Here is an 18,060-nt window from a genome sequence, read left to right on the forward strand (position 1 = left end):
AAATTCAATGAAACTATCCCAAAGTAGGAATCAAGAAGGGACAAGCTCAAGAGACAAGAACAAAGCCTCTGCAAACACTGTGCAGGAGGATACGGGAAGGAAAAAAAAGACCATGTAGTTAGGTATCTCTAGCCCTAACCTTTCACCTAAAATCAAATTCACTGACTCTAGCTTTCTCCACATTCACTTTACCTGAAGCAGAAAGGAGAAAAAGCTAGGTTCTTTTTGGGGAGATTATCCATTTGCTCAATAAGGCTAAAAACTAAAGTGAAGTTTGGTAAAGCAATGGTCATATCACAGAAGTCTTTGTATTTTATATCTCAAGAGCAATGAAATGCTATGAAAAGATTTACGCAAGAAAGTGTCCAGGATGAAATGTGCACTGTAGAAAGATCATTCAGGATGCCAGGAAGAGAATGAATCAGTAAGAGCTAAAGAGAAAGGAGGGGCGTTATAAATCCAACAGATTGTATGTATCTACATACCAGTAGAGAAGAGAGAGCAGTAATGATTAATAAGTATATTCACTAACATGAAAAAATGTCAACAATATGTTAAGTGTTCAAGACAGGTTATAGAATACAGAGAATATAATTATATTAAACACATTTTAAAATACATTCTTAGTGGGTACATATAGATATGCCCACAGATGTTCATATTCTGAATGGTGGAATTATGAGTAATTCTTTTCCTAGTAAGTTACTAATTTGTGTTAACAAAGATAGCACTGGCAAAGAAAACAATTGGACAAATTCAGAAGTTTCAAATATTGAAGTCAAAAAAGAGAAAGACTGAAAAATCTTCATTAACTCCCACAGTGAAGTCATTGTTGACTTAAGAGTACAGTTATAGAAGTGTGGTGAGGGACAGAGCCAGACTTCAGTGGTTGGGAGGTGAGGAAAGGAAGACTACAAATGCAGTCAACTTCTTCTAGAATCTTAGCTGCGAAAAGGTGAAGAGAAATGAAGCAGAGTAGAAAGAAAATTTCCCTTTTTATTTTAGATGGAAATATCCTAATGGAAAAGTACTAATAGAATTAAAAAGTAAAGAAACAATTTAATAAAAATATGATAGAAATGAAGCTCTGAGAAGGCAGGGTGGATGGGGCTTCAGAGAACAAATGGAGAAAAAAACTATCCCTATCCACTTGTGACAAGAGCAAAGTATGTCCAAATGACTTAAGATACGTGCAAATTTATTTTTGTGGGGTTTTCTTTGGGGAGGTGGGGAGCAAGAGTAAGCTGTGGGGAATTCACATTGATGGCCTCAATTTTCTCAAAGCAGTAGGCAAATGACAGAGTAGATGACAGGGTAAGGTTTGAGAAGAATGAAGAAAAGTTAGCTGCTGTGATCTACAATAGTATTGTTTTTTAAAAAAATAAACTTTATTTAGGAATAATTATGGATTTATAGAAATGTTACAAAGACATTACAGAAAGTTCCCTCAGTTTCCCCTAATATAAACAACTTACATTACCACAGTACATTTGTCAAAACTAAGACACCAACAGTGGTACACCACTAGTAACTAAACTCGGATTTAACCAGTTTTTCCAACAATGTCCTTGTTCTGTTCCAGGATCTAATCCAGGACACCACACTACAGCTAGCTACACTAGTTCTGAAGGCCCAATCAAGATGGAGATGGCACCTATCTGCATGGTTGTGGGCTTCTTTCTCCAACTCAGCAGCCTGAGTAGAGGGCAGAGAGAGCTGACAACAGGACTGAACCTGGGTTAGGATTTTGTCAACACAGTAAACGGAAGAAAAAGAGGGCAAAGTGGAGGATGCTGGCAAAAGTGTGATTGAAGCACAGTGAGGAAGGAAGTAAAAACAGAAGATAGTTTACAAATTTGAGATGTTGGTAATGTCAAAAAGCAAGTATAGCAGGAATAAAAATGAAAGCACTAGACAAATTAGAGATGGAGGTAAGTCAAGGAACCAGGAGCCTGGGAAGATTGGATCAGTCATCCTATGGACTCTGAAGTAACTTCCAGATAATGGCAGAGAGAATAAAGAAGAAAATGAAGGATGATGCCCCAGGGTCTATATCTGATAACGAGGGGAACAGATAGTTGTATTGTCAGACAGCATGAACTTCAGAGGAAAAGAGATTTTGCAAAAAGGAGGAGAAACAATGGCTAAAGTGACTATACCTAATCTATCATCTAAGCTAGAAAATGTCTGTGTGAAAGAGATATTAATAATTACATAGAGACAACAGGAGCATTTCAGGCTGAATGGTCATCTGAGTAAAGAAACAGAACAGGCATGTGAATGGAAGAGGATGAAGATCCTGATGCTGTCTGCTGATTCACCTACCACTGTGCAGGAAAACAGTACTGATAACCTAAGAGGGATAAAGGGAAGGTAAAATTATCAGGGCAAGATGGGCTTCAGTTACCTTAACATCACTGAAAAACATACTTTGAATAGTTTAACACATGGAGAGGTAATAACACTCTCAACCTCCCTATTTTGGCCTCTATTCTCCTTTGGCTACTCCAATTCTAAGGATAAGGACCTCAGAGAAAGGTCTACCCTCAAATTTTAAATAGAGTTGACTTAAAAACAGCTGAGAGAATATTTCTACATACCTGCTATTTCAGACCTTGTCCACTATTCAAAATTCCTTATAAGTGAATTCAAGTAATATATTTCTTCTGCAGTTAATACCAGAAAGTTGGTCTTCTTCAATAAACTGCATCCTGTGCCTGACAATGAACTTTATTTAATCTGGCCTTTCTGTCAACTTTTTAAAAACTAAGCTAAATCACTCCTCACTAGCAATTATTTTACCTCTGATTACTAGTATATAAGTATTTTTCTTTTTTTCTGTATATTTTTCTAGTTTTCCTGACATCCTCAGCTCCTCTTTGGGACCTCATCTATCACTCTGCGTGTACATGAGTACATGTTCAAGGGTGAAGAAAGAGAAGAAACCAACCTGGCCTTTTCTTACTGCTGGGTTTGCAACAAACAAAAGGGAGACCCTGGCCTCACACAACCTGGCACTGTGTTGAGGAGTCAGATGTCTTCTGGGCACACGCAATCACTATCAACATGAGCAAGCTATGGATCTACGTAGTAAGTTCTGTCTGGACAAAGACAGCCAGGAGAAGCCAAAGCAGAATCAAAATCCGGCATAATGGCTAATTATGAAAGTTTTACTCTGAAAGTGTTCCCGATATTGCTTCCCAGGAGAAGTCTTGATATACTGATTAGCTACCACTATTATACTAACAATTCAAAACACATACTCCTTTGAAAACCCCCTGAATCTTTCTTATAAACAGTATCTACTACTGCAAATCTCCCTTACATGGGTATGTAAAAATTACCCAGAAAAAAACTATGGCAAACCTGGAATGAAGTCCAACCGGTACCATGCATGTGGTCTGTCAAAAGACTAACACAGAGGGCTTCCCTAATGGCGCAGTGGTTGAGGGTCCGCCTGCCGATGCAGGGGACACGGGTTCGTGCCCCAGTCCGGGAGGATCCCACATGCCGTGGAGCGCTGGGCCCGTGAGCCATGGCCGCTGGGCCTGTGCGTCCGGAGCCTGTGCTCCGCGGCGGGAGAGGCCACAGCAGTGAGAGGCCCGCGTACCGCAAAAAAAAAAAAAAAAAAAAAAAAAAAGACTAACACAGAATGAACACCAAGGAACCTGAATCTGCCTCCACCTTCCCAACCTCTATTTTCCCAAAAGCGGAAAAAAGAGCTACTCCTCTAGCACTCTTCACATGTACCAAATAAATAGTTCTGTGCCCATTCCAACAAACAGCCATTTTTGTCTTAGCCAAATCTGGATTAAGGTAACACAAAACTGGGGAATTCCCTGGCGGTCCAGGGGTCAGGACCCTGCTCTTTCACTGTTGAGGACGAGGGTTCAATCCCTGGTTGGGGAACTAAGATCCCACAAGCCGTGGGGTGCAGCACAGCCCCGCAACAACAACAAAAAGATAACACAAAATTAATAACTCCACTCCTGCAAATTAGTTCAACCACTTTGGTAGTATCTATTACATCTAAACATACACCTATCCAGCGATCGCACAATCCACTGCTAGACATACATGCAAGGAAAATTTCTACTAAGAGAAGAGTATAAGATATTCATAGTAGTTTTATTCATAACTACCAAAACCTGACATTTGTCTATTATGTTTATCAACACAAATGTCCATCAACAGATGAATGAATAAACAAATACAGGAGAGCTTCAAGGTTGGTGAAGGTGTGGAAACGATGGCACACCAAAGAGCTGTGAAGCTCTGCATCCCTTCCCACATACCTTGCCCTATGCATCTCTTCCATCTGGCTACTACTGAGTTAGGTAACATCATTAATAATGAGACAAACTGACACCATGTGTTTCCTGATGTAATACACTAAGGAGAACACGGCATCACTTATGTTATATTCCTAACAATAATGCATAAACTGAAATTAACCTTGAAAAAAAATCAGATAAGCCCAAATGGACAGACATAAAATCAATCAACCACAGTCACCAAAAATACCAATGTCATAAAAGACAAACGCTGAAGAACCATCCCAGATTAAGGGAGACTACAGAGATATAAAAACTAAGTGCAAGTATGATGCTTAACTCCATCCTGAACCAGCAAAAAATATGCTATAAGACACATTAAAGAGACAAATAGAATAATTTGAATAGGAGCTATGGATTAGACAATGGTATTGTATCAATGTTACTTTTTTATGATTCTGAAATTTTTACTGTGATTATGTACAAGAATGTTCTTATTCTTACAAGGTAACACTAAAATATTTAGAGGAAAAGGAGCATGAGGTCTGTAATGAACTCTCAAATGGAACAGAAAAAAATTACATAAATTTAAAATTGTATCAAAAATTATATACATACATATTGCATATAAGGAGAAAGAAAAAAGAAAATGAAAGATAAAGTAAATACAAGGAAATGTTAAAAACTGGTGACCAGGGAATTCCCTGGCGGCCCAGTGGTTAGGACTCTGTGCTTCCACTTTAGGGGGCACAGGTTCAATCCCTGGACGGGGAACTAAGACCCAGCATGCCGCGCGACCAAAAAAAAAAAACTAGTGGGCTTCCCTGGTGGCGCAGTGGTTGAGAGTCTGCCTGCCGATGCAGGGGACGGGGGTTCGTGCCCCGGTCCGGGAGGATCCCGCATGCCGCGGAGCGGCTGGGCCCGTGGGCCATGGCTGCTGGGCCTGCACATCCGGAGCCTGTGCTCCATGGCGGGAGAAGCCACAGCAGTGAGAGGCCCGCATACCACAAAAAGACAAAAAACAAACAAAAAAAAGAACTGGTGACCAAACTGGGTGAAGGGCATATGGAAAGTCTAAGTAATTTTTTGCAACTTTTCTGTAAGTTTGAAATTATCTCAAAATAAATTTTTTTAATTGTAGTATATTTACACAACAAAATACTCACCAACAAAAAAGAAAAGAACCAACTACTGATAACTGCAACAATATTACATGAATCTCAGACATTGTATCCAGCAAAAGAAGCCAGTCACCAAAGAATATATACTATATGATTCCTATAATGTTCAACAGGCAAAATAATCAATTTTGACAGATGTCAGAACACTGCTCACCATGGAAGTAGGGACTACTTACTGGGAAGAAGACAACGGAATCTTTTGGGGTGCTAGAAATGCTCACTATCTTGATTTAGGTGGTGACTACAGAACTATATGCACATGTAAAAAATTTTCCAAGGACTTACCTGGTGGTCCAGTGGTAAAGAATGTGCCTTACAATGCAGGGACGCGGGTTCGATCCCTGGTCAGGGAACTAAGATCCCACGTGCTGCAGGGCAACTAAGCCCACATGCCACAACTACTGAGCTCGCACACTGCAAACTACAGAGCCCACGTGCCCTGGAACCCACTCACTACAACTAGAGAAGAGAAAACCCGCACGCCACAACTAGAGAGAAGCCCACGTGTCACAACGAAGATCCCGCACACCGCAACTAAGATCTGATGCAGCCAAAAATAAATTAAATAAATAAATAATAAATCTTTTAAAAAGAAATTTCCAACTATACACTTCAGATTTGTGCCCATATTTACTATATCTTATACCTCAATTTTAAAAAGGTTAAAATAAACCATAAATAATTTAGCTAGAGGGAAAAAAACCAAGTACGATTAAAAATATTTTAATAGACATGAAACAAAACTATTTTAAATGCAAATCTTCTGATAACAAATATTAAATTCACTCCCTACTTAAATTTCTGTCATTAAAAAATTTTTGTACCACTATCTTGATAAAATAATCTGTATATCTGTCGACTCTTTTAAGACCATAAACAAGTCCACATTCAAATGAACCAAGACTCAGTCACTAGGCTAAAATATGTAGGTCTCCATGCATTTTTTTCAAACTTCAGAAAAAGGCTAAGTGAAACAATGAAAAGAAAAGGTCCAACCATGAGAGGGGAACCACATATAGCACATCACTTATAATTGTATAAGACAGTAAGCAATCTTGTAAAAACAGCACATTCACTCAACAGACTACAGGTATAATAATGTCTGCACACAAAAGTATAATTATACATACAGTCAACCCTTGGTACCCGAGGGGGACTGGTTCCAAGACCCTCTGTGGATACCAAAATCCAGGGATGCTCAAATCCTTTACACTCAGCCTTCCACATCCAAGAATATGGAACCCGTGGATACAGAGGGCCAACTATGTCATAAATAGACAAAGAGAACATAAAAATAAAGAAATGTTCATGAGGTGGGATTAATGATTTTTTTCTATTTCCATAATTTGCAGTAATATTCTTCAATTACTTTAACAACAATGTGTATCTTAACATCCACAAGACCTCCCGTTTGAAATATTTTTACAGCCCAAACATAAATGTCAAAGAAAGTTAACTTCTTTGGAACGTTAACCCGGTTTAAAAAAACAATTTTAAGGTACAAAAATAAAAGGAAATTCTCCTCCCATCTATTATAGCAGAAAACACATTTTCCTTCTGCACCCATCTGTATGACAATACCAGATGTCTTCATTTTTAAACATGCAAACTTTTAAAAATAATTTTTAAAATACGATCTGTTAACATATCTACTAATGATAAAACTTCATGGAACAAAATCAGGCTTCCATTATTCACTTTATTACTAAACATTTATCTTAAAGAACTGACAGGACTTCCCTGGTGGCGCAGTGGTTGAGAGTCCACCTGCCGATGCAGGGGACATGGGTTCGTGCCCTGGTCTGGGAAGATCCCACATGCCACGGAGTGGCTGGGCCTGTGAGCCATGGCCGCTGGGCCTGTGCGTCTGGAGCCTGTGCTCCGCACAACAGGAGAGGTCACAACAGTGAGAGGCCCACGTACCGCAAAAAAAAAAAAAAAAAAAAAGAACTGACAAAGAACTCCCCTCACACCCCAGGAAGCCAGAATTGTCTATATCTCTCTGGATCGCACATTTTTATATGAAACTTTGCAAAATACTATTTATTTCTATGTTAATTATCCTTTTCATGGAATATCTTCAAAAAAATTATAGATGCTCTGTTGGCTTTTCTCCTCATCCTAAAAAGAATTTAAATTCCTAATTTACAGTGTTGAAATAAACACTGCAATCCAAAACAGTCTGAATCACTACCCATTGCCATGAAACTAAGGTCAACTTTATTCCTAACAGCCACAAAGCAAGATAAATGGATAAACACCATTATAATGACCATACCTTGGAATATCCTCATCAATAAACACACCTAATTACTGATACATGCCGCAACATGGATGTATCACAAATATTACGCTGAGCAAAAGAAGCCAGACCCAAAAAGAATACATACTGAATAATTCCATTTATATAAAATTGTAGAAGAGGCAAAATTATCTATAGTCACAGAAAACAAATCAGTGGTGGGAGAGGGGAAATGACTGCAAAAAAGAAGGAGGAAAGTTCTGGGAGTGATGAAAATGTTACCTATCTTGACTGTGTTTTTGGTCCCATAAGTATATACACTTGTCAAAACTCATCAAGATGTACACTTAATACAAGTATACTTAAAATGAAGGTATTTTATTGTATATAAATTAAACCTCAGAAAGTTAATTTTTAAAAAGACTAAGCTTACTAAAAGCAGACTGCCTCCCTCAAAAAGCAATGCATTTCAAGACTAACATTTTATATTTCTTTTATGTTAAACTGCCTTTCTTTAAATCTATTAAAATTGATGTTAAATAAAGTTTTGGATAATATTTAAAACTGAGAAACACTCTCTAGAACTGTGCCATCTTACATAGTACCCATTAACCGTATGGGTCTATATCAAGTTAAATTAATTAAAATTTAAAATCTAGTTCCTTGTGGGGGAGGGAAGAGAGTAACTTTACAGTGGACAAACCTGACAAAGTATGAAAGTCAACCAAGTATCAAAGTTAATGTTAACAGTGATAATCAATCAATATTAACAGTTATAAATCAGTATATGCTCTTGATATGATGTGATGAAAATGGCACTTTGCCTCTGTGGTCTTCCTCCCAAAAACCCATGACCCATAACCAGGAGAAAAAAATCACACAAATTCCAACAGGGAGGTATTCTACAGAACGCTTAATCAATACTCCTCAAAACTGTCAAGATTGTTAAACACAAGGAAGTCTGAGAAACTATCACAGCCAAGAGGAGCCTATGGATAACTGACTAAATGTAATGGGATGTCCTGGATGGGATCCTGACATAGAAAAATAAACTCAGGAAAACTAAGGAAATCTGAATAAACTATGGACTTAGTTAATAAGCAATACTGGCTAACTAATTGTAACAAATGGACAACAGTAACATAGGACGTTAACAATACAAAACCTGGGTGTGGTATACATGGGAGCTCTCTGTACTATCTTCTCAATTTCTCTGTGAATCTAAAACTGTTCTTAAAAATAAAACCTGTAAAAATAAGAGGACTTGAGTTGTAATAAAAAAGTAAAGGTTTTTTACATTTTAAAAAATGCGATTCCCTCAGTCACACTAACCACACGTCAAGTGCTCCACAGTCACATGTGGCTAGTGGCTGCAGTATTTGACAGTGCAGATTTATAGAACATTTCCATCACAGCAGAAAATTCTGTGGGACAGCGCTGGTGCAGAAGACTATTTTTATGGGACCATTTTAGAAGAGTATTTTATAACTGATTGCAACTTATGAATAAATTTGTATCTACCCAGAATTAAAAACCCTCACTGAAATCTAAAAATCCTCAATGATATGTTTATTCCAGTTTCTATTTCAAACAACTCCTTTTTTTTTGAAAACTCTTTTTAAAAAGTCAACGTAATATCAATATATATAAATGTAATACTGAAAAATGTTCCACTCCCCAGAGCAGCAATTCCCCAAAACACTTTCAAGATATCCAAGATGGCAAAACTGTTAATACTAAGATATTCTTTGCATTTTTCACTATGTTGGCACTGCACTAATCATGGGTAAAACTGCTGGCACCTTAGCACCATTCAAATTAATGGCACCAAACTACAGTAGTCTTCACTGCCATGTGCCATATATTCACAAGAGAGGAAAAAAAGCCAGGTTTACTTAACAATGCCCTTTATAAAGCAGTAAAAACTATTAATTTTTATTAATCCTGGTCCCTGTGTACACAGCTTTCTAATATTCTTAACGTGATGAAATGAGAAGTACACATAAAGCACTTCAGCTGCACACCAAAGTCTCAAAGAAAAGCATTTATGTGACAGCTAACTGCTTCTGCTCATGAAACATCATATTGATTTGAAAGAGCTGACACACAAATTAAATTATCCAGACCTGGGTATATAGCAGACCTTTTTTTCAAAAATGAATGAAACAAGACTGTCACTTTAAGGAAAACAATTGATAGTACTTGTTGCCAATTATAAAACTTGAGCTTTCAAGCAAAAGTTAAAATTTTAGAAAACTTCTATTCATTACCATGAGCTTGACGAGTTTTTCTAGTACTTATACTTTCCAATAAGTAACGGCTTTTCTGATGGATGTTGATATTAATGAATGTGTTTTTTTGATACTGCATAATATAAAATATCCATTTAATGCACAAGATAAACCAACAGATTTTAATGTAATGTAATATAAAAGTGCACTGATATAATTCAAATTTCACATTGCAACTAACCTTTATAAACTACTACTTGTCTAATTTTAGTGTAATATCAAAGAAAATCTGCAATAATCTGAAAAAGCTCTTAAAATATTCCTCCCTTTTCCAACTACATACACATCTCTGTGAGGATAAATCTCCTGCACAGACTTCAACTAATACAATAAACAGCAACGGGTTGAATGCAGAAGCAGCTGTGAGAATCCAGCTGCCTTCTACAAAGCAAGTCATAAAAAGCAATTTGTGAAAAGGTGAAACAGTGTCACTCTTCTCAGCAAATTTTTTTAGAAATGTTTTAGAAAATAGGTATTTTTCATTAAAAATATATTTATGTTAACATGTAAAGAAACTATTGCTATTTTTAAATAAATTAATAGACCATTTTAAATTTCTCAATCTCATAAAGATAGATATAACTGAAAAATCAAAAGCTCTTTGGGGTCCTCTAACTCTTAAGAAGGTAAAGGAGTCCTAAGATAAAAAGTTGCGAACATCTATCTCAGAGAAAGAGGAAAAAATGACAAATAAAAGAAATACATAAATTAACATAAAACGAACACACATACCCTGGAAAGCATATCAAGAGGCATAAAATATCCCTAACAACAAGAACACCAAGATCCAAATAGGACACTTATTCAAAGAATATCTAGGGTTTTAAAAATGTATCTTTTCCAAGGACAGAGAAACTTTCCACATTTTGAAATTTACTTATATGACTTCTGACTGCCTCTACCACTAGGATGTAAGTCCCATGAAGATAGGTGTTTTGCTCACCACTATGGCTAGCCCAGCACCTGGAACGAAGAAGGTATTCAAATATTTGTTGGATTGAAAACAAAAAAAAGACAGAAGACTTAAAAACAGAACCCACCAAGGCCTCTATTCAAATTATAAAGATGACACTTTACAATCAAAATGTATCTATTTACATAGCAATAACAATCGTAACCGCTACCATTTATTTACTATGTGCCAGGCATTGTATTGGGCATTTTACTTTTAATTCCCAAATCACCATGGGATATACTTTACAGTAAGGAAAATAAGCCTCCAAGAGGTTAACTTATTTATCTAAAGTTACAGGTAGTAAATGACAGAAAATTAAACCTACATTTCTCTGCTTAATAGCCACAAGCTTTTTCTCTACATACTGACATAGTGCTCAAAACTGCATGGTTACCCTTTTTTTTTTTTCCCCATTTCCTTGCAATTTTCAGGGGAATTCATTTTGTGGAAGTCCTTTTTCTCCTTTTTCCAATCTCCTTCTCTTTTCCACTATCCTCCAACTTCTACCCCTCTGCATCACTCACTTAAGCAATACAGTGAGCTCTCTAGTTGAGGAAGAGTATATCTTCTCATAACACACTATCAGAAACTTCATTAACAATGACAGAAGTAATATGAAAGATTACATAAAGAGTGTCAGATTCCAGAACATGAATTAAGGCTCTCTGACCCACTGATCTTGCAAGATGGCTTCATCCAGTTACTCAACTGGCCACGATTTGGGTAACAACATCTCAATTCCCAAGGGGCTAATCATGAAATCTGGATGTAACCATCTCTTCAAGGACTGAGCCATGATTTGCCAATTATTAAGTACCAAGACAGTACCTCTGCCAATTCTTTGTCAGTCTCTGCAAGCAAAGGACCAATACTGAAGTGGCCAGAGCTCCCAAGACTTCCTCCAGGTTCAGGACAACTAGAATAAAAGGAGCTTTGTTCCCAAAGAACATACTGGCCACAATATCACTACAAGAAAAAGCTATTACTGTTACTGCCATTCTCCCCACTGCTTCTGAACAATATATAAATGTTTCTCTTTTTTCCCCCCTTTTGGTGAAAGGAGAATAAAATTAGCAACCACTTAACTATTCAAGGAAAAATTACAATGCCATAAACATTACCATATCATTTGATAATCTCACCACAAGCCAATCTTTTCCAGAGAGGGATGCCCAGAGCCTGTGAAAGTTTTACACTGATTGTGTGGAAATCTTTTTAAGCCTCACAAAGCCCTACATATGCTTTACCTCAACATCCAGATTAAAGAATATGTACAACATGAGAAAGGACTCTTCCACCTTATAAATCAATTTAGCTGCAATCTGCTAAAGAAACCTTGGCTGGAAAAAAAAAAATCATAGGAGGTCACATCTGTGGTCTGTCATTCCATACATCATTCTATAATAGATCACTTTGATTAATAATTCCTATGCTTTGCGTCAAAATCTGGATACACTGATATACTAACATAACAAGATGTGAGTTATAAAAAATGACTTAAGCAATTAGATGCTACCAAGTACATACAAGCTACAAACAAAAATAAAGAGAACTTCAAAATGCTCCATTAAAAAAAAAAGTTTGCAGGGCTTCCCCGGTGGCACAGTGGTTAAGAATCTGCCTGCCAATGCAGGATACAAGGGTTCAAGCCCTGATCTGGGAAGTTCCCACATGCCGCGGAGCAACAAAGCCTGTGCACCACAACTACTGAGCCTGCGCTCTAGAGCCCGCGAGCCACAACTACAGAAGCCCATGTGCCTAGAGCCCATGCTCCGCTACAAGAAAAGCCAACGCAATGAGGAGCTGGCCGCCACTAGAGAAAGCACGCACCCAGCAAGGAAGATCCAACACAGCCAAAAATAAATAATTTTTTTCAAAGTTTGCCTCAATATTACCTAATAATTCTAGTATACAAAAACATGTAATACAAAAGTTTATACTGTCTCCCTGATCCTTTCCCAAAAGTGAAAGTCCCTGCTACCATTCAAATAATGTGAATATAGATTCATATATAGAAGTCCTACCCTTCAAATTCTCTATGGCTTCCTCATAATCAAGTGTTACTTAATACTGTAAAAAGTACACAGAAATTAAAATTTTAACAGCAATCAATGAAAAATAAATAAACAATGAATTTTTCCACAAACTAAGTGTCTTATTTGCTTATGTTCATTTACTAAGCCTTTACCCTAGATGGTCCTCTGAACCCCCAAATCAAGAAGGTTTGTTAAACACTGCACTAGGAAGTTCCAAGAATGCTTGGTGAGACCTACTGGGCCTCATTCACCGAAAAGATACGCATATATTTTAACTCTTCAGGACATGGAAATTGAAACTGACAAGAATACAGGCATTTTTCTAGGAAAAGGAAAAACATCTAGAAGCTTCTGTGGGATTCTGCCTCAAAAAGGCTACATTCCACCTCCTCTGAGACCTGCCCCCACTCTTAGGAGTGGGACCTTTCAAGACCCCAACCCCATGGCCACACTAATTGGACCAATAATGGAAATTTGGACCAAGTTCAACCAATCAAATTTTCCCTCCCAGGAATCTGAAGTGGGGACACTGAGCTAATAACCAGTTGGCTAGTGGCACTAGAGCTTGAGTTTCTATGTGGCTCCAAGAATGAAGTAGCAATTTTCTTCTGTTTTTGTTAAAGCAGAAAAGACCAGAGTGTGGAAGGACAACTAAAGCAAGATATAAAGAGACAAGAGATGACACCTACTAGCCAGCAAGGAGAAAAGTGCTCTCTGGACCACCGTGTCTCCTGAATGCTTCCCATGGGGTTTCTGGTTCATGTCCTTCATGAAGCCAGCTGCTCTTGGGTGCCTTCAGGTACCTCCTTACCCTTCCCCTCAAAGCACTCCTCTTCCTGTTTCATACCATCAAAAAATCATTATGACAATTTAAGACACAAATTCACACCAGGATCAATGCAGAAAGGGTATGATTATTCTCACGGTTCATAAGGGATCTGAGTGGTACCAGAGAAGTTGTTTCTATCTATAACTTCAGGAGAAATAATAGGACAAAAATAACCGGAACCTTAAAAGCAAAAATTATCTGTTTGCATAAGCCCTCAGGCTTTGTGCTTCCCTTCAAAACTCACCTGTTCAAAAGTTCTGCTGGTTCACAGCAGGAGGTTTGAGCAGACTTTATTCAGGTCCTTTTAACACTGCAAATAATAAAAGTATTAAAGTAAATAACTCAGCAATCTCTTAGGAAACGTTAGAAACGTAATTTTTATCATGAATATGCTTTACAAGAAATGGATTCCAAACCTGGTTAAAATATTAGAATCACCTGATATGCTTATAATCTATATACCCTGTCCTAACATCTAAAGCGTCTCTCTCAGTAGCTCTGGAATGGGACTGAAAAATATATATTTTTAACCGAAGTTCTAAGTGATTCTGATGAAACTAAAAAATGAGCACCACCATAGGGTTTCAGGAAATGATTATTTAGGGTTTTCATCCAAAACTACATTACAGGGATTTGGTATTAACTTTTTTAACATATCTGATAGAAAAATGACAGCTAGCAAGACGGCAATACAGCATGTATCTTATGCAAATAATCAATGAGCCCCAAGGTGTGACCAGTGCCAAAACGTCCAAGGAGCAAAGCTCCAGATGTGCTTTCAGCTGCAAAATCACAACCTTCTTTTAATGCTCTGATGAGACAATATCTTAAAAATCCACAAGATGGTGACATTTCAAGTGACAAGGAGTGGACTGAAACAACAGCTCTAAGTGATTTCTTAGCTAAAATCAAATGATGCTTTGAAGGCTGCTACTAAAAAGTCAAAAAACAGTAACTAAAAATTAAAGTTGACAATTTTACTAACAGCAAGAAAGCAACTTGAAAAAGCCACTTCCACCTCTGATTTAATTTTTCAAAAAAGTAGCCATGTTACAATGTCCAAAAGGTCATCCAACTTTATCCACTGCACTCTACTTTTTATTTTTTGGCTGCGTTGGGTCTTCGTTGTTGCTCATGGGCTTTCTCTAGTTGCAGCGAGCACAGGCTCTAGGCTCGTGGGCTCTAGAGCGCAGGCTCAGTAGTTGTGGCACGTGGGCTTAGCTGCTCTGCAGCAGATGGGCTCTTCCCGGACCAGGGCTTGAACCCACGTCCCCAAGCATTGGCAGGCGGATTCCTAACCACCATGCCACCAGGGAAGTCCTGCACTCTACTTTTTATAAGAGCAAGCAGAAGCAAAAGAGGGGAGAACTAGGTAATAAAAACTCTTCTCTGGGCCTAACTCAAGAGAATAAGCTCTAGGGTATCTCCTATTATTATAACTATAAATAAAGTTCAATTTCAATGAAACTCTGTAGTTACCAAGAAAATATAAAATTGTGTTCCTTAATTACTTGAGGTAAGGAAGTGTATCATACTTTGAAACTATTTTTATAAAATTAATTTTGGCCACTTAAGAGAATATTCTTGGGGCTTCCCTGGTGGTGCAGTGGTTGCGAATCCGCCTGCCAATGCAGGGGACACGGGTTGGATCCCTGGTCCGGGAAGATCCCACATGCCGCGGAGCAACTAAGCCCGTACACCACAACTACTAAGCCTGCACTCTAGAGACCGTAAGCCACAACTACCGAGCCTGCGTGCCACAAACACTGAAGCCCACGTGCCTAGAGCCCGCGCGCCTAGAGCCCGTACTCCGCAACAAGAGAAGCCACCACAATGAGAACGCAGCAGCGAAGAGAACGCACACAATGAGAACGCCACCACAATGAGCGCAGCAACGAAGACCCAACTCAGCCAAAAATAAATAAATTTATTTTTAAAAAAGAGAATATCCTTTTGTTTTTCAAACCTCTCCCCTCTTCTCCCTCAACCTCAAATAAAATTATGGGCAATCCAACAAAGGTATCATTCTGTATTCCTATATAATTAATCTAATATATTTCTCAGTTATCTGGGAGCATAAAAAATGATAAAATGCTATCCTGGTCAAGAAATATTAGGAGTCTAACTATAAGTACTTGACTGTGGAATAAAAATCTACTTATATTTTTAAAGACAAGCAATTCTTCAGGGCATTAAAAATGAATGGAAATATTAGGACTTAATCACCATAAAATCCTAGTGGGGGTTAAGGACGAAAAAAAAACTTGGGTTCAGAGTTTTACAACAATCACCAAATAATGTTAAGTCTATTAGAACTGCTGAAGAAAACAGACATTGAACTTGCCTCTAATATACCTGGATTAACACCAACATAGGCTGTAGATTCAACCTAATGAGACTGGTCCCACTATAATCTATAAGAAATAGAATAAAACAGTACTGAAAATTTAGTCGTCAGGGGCTAACAGAGAATGGCAAATGAAGTCAGTCTTAAAAAATGGAACAAATCAAAGATCCTTTAGAAGGGCAAGGATAAACAGGACAGTAATAATCTGGTCACCCAAAATGGTTCTCCCAGATAGCAATCACTATCAATAGTGTCATCTTCCAGTGTGAAGGTCAACAAAAATATAGACATATGGAATACTAAAACGCAGAGTCATGAGAACAAATGAGCTGATATGACATCAAAGACATTATAATTTGGAACTGTGATTTCAAAAACTCACCAAAGGAACAAGAGAGAGAAATGCAATTCGTTAAAACACTATCTCCTCACTAGCATCACTATGCCTCCTCTTGGCCAAGGAGCTCCACTCACACCCTGAAGTCGCAATTCCTAACTTCTCATGATTTTCAGGCAAGCCAAGACAAATTCTTTTTCATATATGCAACTCACCAACAAAAGCATTTCAAAGCCAAAATATTAAATTCCTCAGATGAATTAAAATGAAAGAGGACATTTATGAAAGCTCAGTAATAAGAATATGGAGATAAGCTGAAAGAAAATCATAAAAAAATTTTTTCCAAGAAAAAGTCTACTAGTATAAAATTAATTGAAGAACTAGTCTGAAAGGTCAAAGCTGAGGAATAAAAAACTCAGCACAGAAAGTTCTACACGTGTAAAATGCTATAAAAGATATACAAACAAGTTAGTTGAACAGTCCCTGAGGAACTTAAAACTAGGCTGGACAACACAGAAATCATTAAGAGGAATTCTTTACCATTAAAAACAACGTGAGTTAATACACTTCTTCCAGGTTATATTCCTTAATGACCTGTGCCTAAATTTCAAAGGAAATTCATTTCCCTACATTTTCAAATATTCTGAAGTAATTCAAAGATCCTCTTCTTAGAAAGCAATTTCTTCTGAAAAATCCTTTTATCATCAATCTCATTTAAAAACTTTTACTTTTGAGAAAGCTATTTCATGACAATTTCCTGAAATACATTATATGAGCATCCTGAATTTTCCAAATTGGGGGAGGGGAAGGGTGTCATGTTGGAGGAAAGAGATGTGGAAGAAGACTCCAGGGCAACTGAATAACCCCACTCATCTTAGAACCAGTGAGCTGGGTACACACTTCCTACTAGGTTCCCTAGTGATCATGCCTCTCTGGCTAGGCTTAGCCTCCATACTCTTCCCAGCCACACACAATCTGCTCCTACTTCAGTTTCTGCCTCAGGGTCTTTGCCCTCGCTTCCCTAGCCTGGAGCATTCCTCCTCCAGAGAGCCACAGGAATAGATCCTTTACCTGTGTCAGGTCTTCCCTCAAATATTAGCTTCTCCCCATGGCGTTCCCAGGGCACTCCTCCTAAAATTAACCCCTTCCCCAGCTCCCTATTATCCTATTACCCTGTCTCATTTTTTTCCCACATCACTTATCACTACACTATATATCTTACCTAAGTATGTATTTATCTGTCTAGGAATGAGCTTCATGGAAACAGGAATTTTTGGTCTGTTTTGCTCCCAGCACCCACCAGTGTACTAGGATCTCGATATTCTTCAAACAAATGCACAAATGAAAGAATAAATGAATGGAAGCATATAGTCCCTTCTCCCTCTTCAGTCTCAAAATCCAAAAATGCTTTGTCCGGTATAGAAAAGGTTCAAAGTCCTTTCTTTTCTAGTGAATCACCACCATCACCATTGTATTCCCCAGTAGTAAATGTCAAAAAGACTGTGTGACATTTCTCCAGATACATACCACTTTTACTTTTTTTTCCTAGTGTCTTCTACTGAGGTAAC

The 18,060-nt window shown here is 37.8% G+C and overlaps 1 protein-coding gene across 4 annotated transcripts in view; it reads right to left on the reverse strand.

The window, feature by feature from the left end:
- The window catches only part of GIGYF2 (GRB10 interacting GYF protein 2), a 126,355-nt gene that overhangs the window by 106,884 nt on the left and 1,411 nt on the right, over positions 1–18,060 (reverse strand). For 2 of the 4 annotated variants that reach the window (XM_060015920.1, XM_060015917.1), the window contains exon 2: positions 14,053–14,118. The gene's annotated coding sequence lies outside the window, so the exon portion shown is untranslated. Of the gene's footprint in view, positions 1–6,585; positions 9,792–14,052; positions 14,119–16,152; positions 16,223–18,060 lie in introns of those variants that run through there. The other 2 variants (XM_060015918.1, XM_060015919.1) reach the window with 2 other exon arrangements.

Source organism: Delphinus delphis, chromosome 7, assembly GCF_949987515.2.
Source record: "Delphinus delphis chromosome 7, mDelDel1.2, whole genome shotgun sequence".
Lineage (NCBI taxonomy): Eukaryota > Metazoa > Chordata > Mammalia > Artiodactyla > Delphinidae > Delphinus > Delphinus delphis.